This window comes from Papaver somniferum, chromosome 3 (genome assembly GCF_003573695.1).
Source record: "Papaver somniferum cultivar HN1 chromosome 3, ASM357369v1, whole genome shotgun sequence".
NCBI classification, from domain to species: domain Eukaryota; kingdom Viridiplantae; phylum Streptophyta; class Magnoliopsida; order Ranunculales; family Papaveraceae; genus Papaver; species Papaver somniferum.
The window spans coordinates 195401792-195409954 of record NC_039360.1 but is presented as its reverse complement, the minus strand read 5'-3'; positions in this window follow the sequence as shown (position 1 = coordinate 195409954).

Below are 8163 nucleotides of genomic sequence, written 5' to 3'. Positions count from 1 at the left end.
TATTAGGTCATTCCTAGGGCATGCAGGTTTTTACCGTCGATTCATTAAGGATTTTAGCTTGATTTCTAGACCTCTTTGCAATTTGCTTGCAAAGATGTTAAGTTTGTCTTTGATGATGCTTGTTTAGAGGCTTTTGAGAAGCTTAAAACTTTACTCACTACTGCCCCATAGTCCAGGCACCTAACTGGAACCTACCCTTTGAGATTATGTGTGATTCTTCAGATTATGCTATAGGCGTCGTTTTAGGACAACGAGAAAACAAATTACTTCATGTGATTTATTATGCTAGCAAAACTCTGAATGATGCCCAAATGAACTACACAACTACCGAGAAGGAACTTTTAGCCATCGTGTTTGCCTTGGATAAGTTTAGGTCCTACCTATTAGGTTCTAAGATAATCTATACAGATCATGCTGCTTTGAAATACCTTTTTCTAAGAAGGATACCAAACCTAGATTGATTAGATGGATCCTATTGTTACAAATTTTCCAGACATTAGAGACAAAAAGGGTGCAGAGAGTTAGCAGACCACTTGTCTAGGCTAGTTGTTAGTTCCCCTAGTGATTCCCTTCCTATAAGGGATAGTTTCCTGATGAACAATTGTTCTCTGTTTCCCAATCACCTTGGTATGCAAATATAGTGAATTATCTTGTTACTGGTCGAACCCCTCAACATTGGGGTAAGCAAGATCGTTCTAGGTTTTTAGCCGAGGTTAAGCATTTCTTTTGGGACGATCCTTATCTGTTTAAGTATTGTCCGGACCAGATTATTAGGAGATGTGTATCTGAGAGTGACCAGTCTAGTATTCTCCTTTTGTCATGAACATGCATGTGGGGGTCATTTTAGTGCTAAGAAGACTGCTGCTAAGATTTTGCAGTGTGGATTTTACTGGCCTTCGTTGTTTAAAGACCCATAGTCATTGTGTTTCTTGTGAGCGTTGCCAGAAGTTAGGAACCATTTCCCGTAGAAATATGATGCCTTTGAACCCTATTTTAGTGATTGAGGTCTTTGATGTGTGGGGCATTGATTTTATGGGTCCATTTCCTATTTCGTTTGGTTATCTTTACATACTTGTCGCTGTAGACTATGTGTCTAAGTGGGTTGAGGCGGTTCCGTGTAAACGAATGACCACAGGGTCGTAGTCCAGTTTTTGAAAGAGAATATACTTACACGTTTTGGTACGCCGCGAGCTATAATTAGTGATGGAGGTTCACACTTTTGTAATAGACCGTTTTCCTTTTAATGAAACAATACGGTATTACCCATAAAGTAGCAACCCCATATCACCCTCAGACTAGTGGTCAGGTAGAGGTTTCCAATAGGGAAATTAAACGTATTTAGAGAAAACAGTTAATCCAAATAGGAAAGACTGGTCGTCGAGGCTTACTGATGCCTTATGGGCTTACCGTACTGCGTTTAAGACACCCATTGGAATGTCACCTTATCGTTTAGTGTTTGGAAGGCATGTCACCTGCCTGTTGAGTTAGAGCATCGAGCCTATTGGGCTATTAAGAACTTAAACTTTTCACTTGACAAGGCAGGAGCTCAAAAAAGCTCCAGCTCAATGAGTTGGACGAGATTCGTAGAGATGCATACGATAGTGCTAAGGAGTATAAGAACAAAATGAAACTTGTATGATAGGAATATTTTACGAAAGTCATTTTCTCCAGGTCAAAAAGTTCTTCTGTATGACACTCGTTTGCATCTATTCCCCGGGAAGTTGCGCTCTCGGTGGACCGGTCCTTTTGTGGTCCGTACTGTTTTTCCTCATGGCGCTGTTGAGATTGAGACACCAGATGGTAGTAGTTCTTCGAAGGTTAACGGTCAGCGATTGAAGCCCTTTTTAGAGCCTTTTCCTACAGGTGATGTTGAGGAGGTCCCTCTGGAGGACCCTGTTTACCTTGATTGACCATCGAGGCGGTTGTATATATTTTTGTAGTTTTTACACTTCACCCAGGTACTATCTTTCCGACTTCTCTCTTTACTATTTCCTCATGTTACTTATATTTTGGTACTGTTCTTTATTAGAAACATTGAGGACAATGTTAGATTTAAGTTTGGGGGTGGGGTAGAACTTTTTGTTACCTTTTCGTTGCAATAAATAAACTCCAGAGCCTAGAAATTTATCCCTATTAAGGATGGCACTAACCAATCTAAGTGGATGGAAGCATTTTGGTTGTAGGAGTTGAGGAACCAATCTGACTAGATGGCAACATCTAAAGAGTCTATTCATAAAAGCACAGAGCTCAGGTGTTAGAAATAACATGATAGTTTCACCATATCTCGTTGAGTCCTTTTCACTTCTGTTTTTATTTTGTTTTGTTTTTAAACTATGTTTCTCTAAGTGATTAGGTGGGGCTCACGATTCAAGTTGTTACCAATGCTAGGGTGAATTAGAGTGATTGAGATACAAAAAAAAAAAAAGAGACCAGACATCCAGACCAACTGGAATAAATTCAATAAAGTCGACCACTGGAACCCTTGTATATGCCAGTTGTGTTGACCTAGAGTTAGGATTATCAATCACTGGTTCCCTTGTATATGCCAGTGTGTTGATATTAGTCAGACTAGTATCTCAGTCCATTAGGATAGGTTCATTTTGGCGGAGGCCTTCAGACAGATATGAGAAACACCGTTCACCTAGTAAACATCAAAACCATCTATGTTTTTCTCTATATCCATCTTCTTGATCTATCCATGTGATTAGTTTTGACTCCGGATATTGATGTCCATAGTGCGACTATCTGAGTAGAGCTCTGTCACTTATATGAATTTTAGTATGCTTGAGTGCAAACTCGTGTACAACAATTGGAATTTCGCATCAGGGTACTTCCTCCTGTAGTCAATAAGTATGCCAACCAAGGAGATTCTTTAGTGCCTTCCAAGGTTCTGTGTAGATAGCTAGGGTCTGGAGTAAAAGGTTTTGTGGGTATACCTCTGGTAAGCCCTCCGAGACAAACTCCGCCACTAGGGACACCTAGGGGTTTAAAGGCTTATTGCATACGCTAAATGCAATCGATGATGCCTGCGACAGTGAGTTAGGACTTTATTTTATTTTTGCTCGAGGACTAGCAAATAATAGGTTTGGGGGTATTTGATAGACACATTTTTGTGTCTAATTTGTCTCGATTCTATATATTGTTAGAGCTCATTTTTGTACTTATTATGGTGTTTTATGTATGTGTAGGTATTTTTGTCCAATAAACATTTTTGGAAAAATCGGCTCGAAAAGTTGTCTAAAGCACCTGGAGGAAATGATATTGGCACCCACAGATTGGATAAGGGGCACCCCTTGGCACCCCTAAGAGAGCTGCTATCTACACCCCTACTCTGGATAGGGGGCACCCTTTATCTTCACCAGAATTTTGGCGGGAAAAACTGAATTCAAATTCAGTTTTGCAGCGGAATTTGCAGGCGAGATTTTTGCTGGAGTTTTGGGCGGATTCAATGGGCTCTTTGGATTGGATATATCCTGTTATGACTAAACAGGGCTGGTAGGTGTGATTGGATCGAACGAGTTGGGGTAGATAAGCCGGAAGAAGAAATCAGAGGTGTGGAGTTTCACGGGACTGTTGAGATTTCATGAATCGGATTTGGAGTGATTCAGCTGCATATTTTTGTTGGGATGGACTTCTTAAATCATAACAGGGTTGGTGTGTATGTTTGGATCAAGTATTTTGGGCTGAAAAATCATGTTGGAGCGAAACAGAGGAGCTGGATGTTTATCGAAGTTATGTTGATGACTAGGAGAAGATTTATTCGGAGTTTGACGTGGAGATGGATTGGAATTTAGTTGATGAGTCAAAACAGGATTGGTATGAGCTTTAGATTCGATAAAACAGTGACAAATCTTCAGTTTGAGCGAAACAGGGAAGTGAAGTTATTATCGGACTTTCTGGTTATATATATGGGAGTTGGCGAGATTCTGGAGAGGTTAAATATATTTGGGACTCTATCTTACCTTATTTGAGAAGTTTACAACTCACAGAACCTCGTAGAGAAGCTTGGCAGGGAAAGAAATCCCGAAACTTGAGGTGGAGGAAAGATAAGAATAGCCGAAGATTTCTTGAAGTTCAATCGACCTGTGGGCTATAAAAGGAGTTGGGATAGCTCATAGAAGACCTACGTACACTTTGGGGAAGTTTAGAACATAGCAGAGCATAAAAACACCAAGTTGCAGAGATACAGGCGAGAGGAAGAAGAAGAACACAGAACAACAGTAAGAGACAGTCGCATAATCCGTGGCCTTTTCTTTCAAATTCAATCACTTTGTCACAATTTCTGTAACAATTATTCAGAGTTCGCAACAGTTCTATGTTAGGGTACTTTGTAACAGTGGTTCGTAACAATTATATCCGTTACAAACACGCTGTTTTATACCTTCTCTTCTTTTTAATCAACTTTTGAGCAACAAACATGTATTTTGAGCAAGTGGTTAATATGAGGAGCTAAACCCCATTTCTGAGGCGATAGAGGAAGCTATTTTTCCAACAAAAAGTGGTATATTCTTATTTATTTATTTATCGCAATTATTTTTATGATTGTTTTGCCTTGAGTGAAAATTGTTTGAATGATTCTTGTTAAGCAATTGTTATTTCTTTTGATAGAGCATGCTTGGACCTAGGTTTTTGATGTTCTATGCTTCGGATTTACACTTATTATTTTGAGAATCTACTTGTTGCAATAGTTTAGAATCAAATTGAACGAAAAAATTGTGTGAATACAAATATTGGATTAAATCACTTTGAGCTTGGAAAATAGTGGAATCTTAGCCTCAGTGTTCTTTTAATATTGATATCAACTTTGATTGAGTTTGCTATAATTTTTAGTGAGTTTTCTATTTTAATATTAGAATTTAAGTCTAATTAATATCCTTCGCAAGTCTGAGAATCGAACCACTTTTACCACTATCTACAAATCACATCACCTAACTATACCACTGTCACTGGTCTCTCGAATGCATTTAGCGTATGCACTAAACCTTTAAACCCCTAGGTGTCCCTAGTGGACGATTTGTAGTCTCGTTAGGGTTTACCAGAGGTGTACCCACAAAACCTTCTCCAACTTCAGAGCGTATCAGAGTCCCAAGCATCCAAAAAGATATGAGGACATAGAGTTTCTGCATGCTAGTAATAAGAAGTTAGAAATACCAAAGAACACATTCTCATCCTTAAGAGTTGAGCCAGAAATAACCATACCATATGAAAGAATTCGAGTTCGAGAGTGATCACGAGCCTCGACTTCTGCCTCACCAATAAGGTTTTATGATAATTGCACTCAAAAAGAATGCTTTTCTAGTCTCTCATGTGTGCAGGCAGGAATAAAGAGTGAAATCCTGCACACGTTGAATGGTGGGAAGGAAAACCTTCCGAAATAATTTCTGGAGACTCCACAGAATCGTGGACAAAAAGAATCTTTTTTTGATGATATCTAAGAGAAACCACAGTGGGCGAGTATAACCAAATATTTGGTCAAAAAACGAGACACAGCGGACAGACTATCGATTAAAATCCGGACCAAAGACCAAATTCCAGATTATATTTGGTCCAAGACAAAGACCAAAACCAAATATAGTCGAGCGAACGTATAGTTAACGCCCCACCACCAGGCGGGTGTATAGTTAACGCCCCACACCAGGCGTGCATAAAGTCTCCGCCCCACACCAGGCGTGCTTTATACCTCCGCCCCATATATTTTTCTTTTGTTTTTTTTTTCTTTTGGGTGGGGCGGGGTTTATACCTACGCCCCACTCTTTATTTTTGTTCACTTTATATGGGGCGGGCTTTATACCTTCGCCCCAATTTTTTTTTTTTTTTTTTTTTTTTGAATCTTATCGGGGCGAACATATAGTGCACACTCGACCAAATTTAGTCTTCTATCCGTAGCGTCACACACCAAACTAAACTCAAATTTGGTCGTTTTTTTTGGTCTTTGATCTTTGGTTATACTCGCACCACTGCAGTTGCTCTAAGAAAGGATATCAATCATTAGCAAGGATGGGAGTGCTCACTTATCTTCATATCCGACCGGCAATCAACACCACTCTCACAACATCCATAGAAACGTCTTCGTCTTCAATCTTCGGTCTTCGATTGTTGATGATGAACTTCGTAGAACCCTGACAATTGTAATTTCTCTTTCCTTGTTGCTTGAATTTTTTCTAATATTTTTCTTCTTTACCATGGTGCTTATTAAACAAAACTAAATACAAACTATAATAATTGATTATTATTATTATTATTTATTTATTTATTTTGTTTTTTTTTTTGATTTATTTTTTTTGGTTATGATCAACTGAAAATAAATAATGAAAATACTAAATCCATGGATGAAGGACTTTATCGCCCAATTCTTCACAACTTGTATTGTCTTGATTTCATAAACTTCACTAATTCTCATCTTATTTTCTTTTCTTTGCTCTTGTAAAATACGTCTTCAAATGTGTATAAAATTCTGCTCATTTCACTGTATCTTCACTTTGAATAAGAATTTTACTTTTCCTTGAATTGTTTCTTGTAGACCTCGGACTATTTCAACTTTCTCCGTGTATTCTAACGTTGATCTGCTCGTTGATGATGCGTTTCTATGAATCTGCTGATATTGTCGAGTAAGAGAGAATGGTGCTAACTGCAAATCGAACTACAAGAAAGAGTTTTCATCTTTATACGTCATCCTCATGTTTGACAAAATTAGCACTCCAGAGATCAAAATTAGTGCTGAAAGTGGTGCGAAGTTGGGTAGCTCACCATTCCTACCCGGAATTGACGTATGGTGACACACACTCTAAAAGGACTTTTTAGATAGTCACAAAAAAATGAAGGTTGGTGCCTCACTTGATGTAAAAATAGGTAGTCTCCACTAAGGGTAATCACAACTCTAATACCAAATAACTTTGATGCACCTAATTTGCCCACCGGCATGGTTAAATCCAACTTTAACGCTCGAACAACCAAGAAACCCGATTGTGTTCTCCAGTACTTCCAAGTTCAGTTATTTCGGTCAGACTCTCTATGTAAACATAGCTAGAAGCGTGCTACTAACTCTAAGATCTCTAAAAGTTGGAGGTTTTATGCAAATATTTACGAAGATTTTTGAAAATTTTAAAGATTATTTTTTATTTTTTTTTAAATGCAAAAGACTAAAAACTCTATATGCAAAATACTCCCCCAAACCTAAATCCAACATTGTCCTCAATGTTTCAAGATATGATCAGAATTACAACAACATACCAGGAAAAAAGTGCAGAATAGATTTAAAGGAAAGAGATTACCGGCATGTCGGCGAAATCAAGATTAAATCTTCATTATTCAAGGCTAGAATCCGACATTTTCAGCTAAGATCATATTGGATTAGCACAATATATACAAGATAAAAGAAGACTCAACTGACTCAAGATAGGAAATATAACATTACCTATGGATTATATACAGGGAGAATTCTCCATACATTAACAATCTAAAGAGTTGAGGATCAACCCAAAAGACAGAATGCAGAAATTTTAGTAGCCTCACACAATTATAATAGGACAGAAATGCAAGTGAGGCTGCCAACAATATGAAATACCCCCAAACCAAGAGTTTTCAACAGATATACTTTTGGGCACAAAATCTAACAATTTTAGGGATGCATCATGCACAAGATCTAGTTCAAAATGAACAGTATTAGGAACGGGCAGAAAAACAGGAGCGCATTCCAACTGTGGCTCCTTAAACACATTATATTTAGCTGCAAAATGGTCCAAAAGAATTTGAGAAGCACACAGTTCCAGTCCTAGATTAGGAACTCTCACAAAAGTTGGTTTTACAATTCCTTTACAAACATAATCTAGGTTGGGTGCAAGACCATTAGACTGTGACAGGGAATTAGAAGCATCTAAGTTATATTCATTGTAAGGCTTAAAAATATCCCTACGCAGTTTAGTTTTTCCCCATTCAGAAACAAGTAACGCAGTATCATGCTCATAGTTATTGAACAAATTAACAAACCCCACTTCAGAATCATCGTTATCCAAAACTCTAGTTTCATGCATAGGAAAATCAGAAGAAGCATCATGTTGTGACCTACGCAGGGAATTAGACATATAAAAATTATTTTTATGCATAAAATCACTGATGTCAACAGACAATTCAACCTTACCTAAGTCAGACACAAGTTGTCTGTCA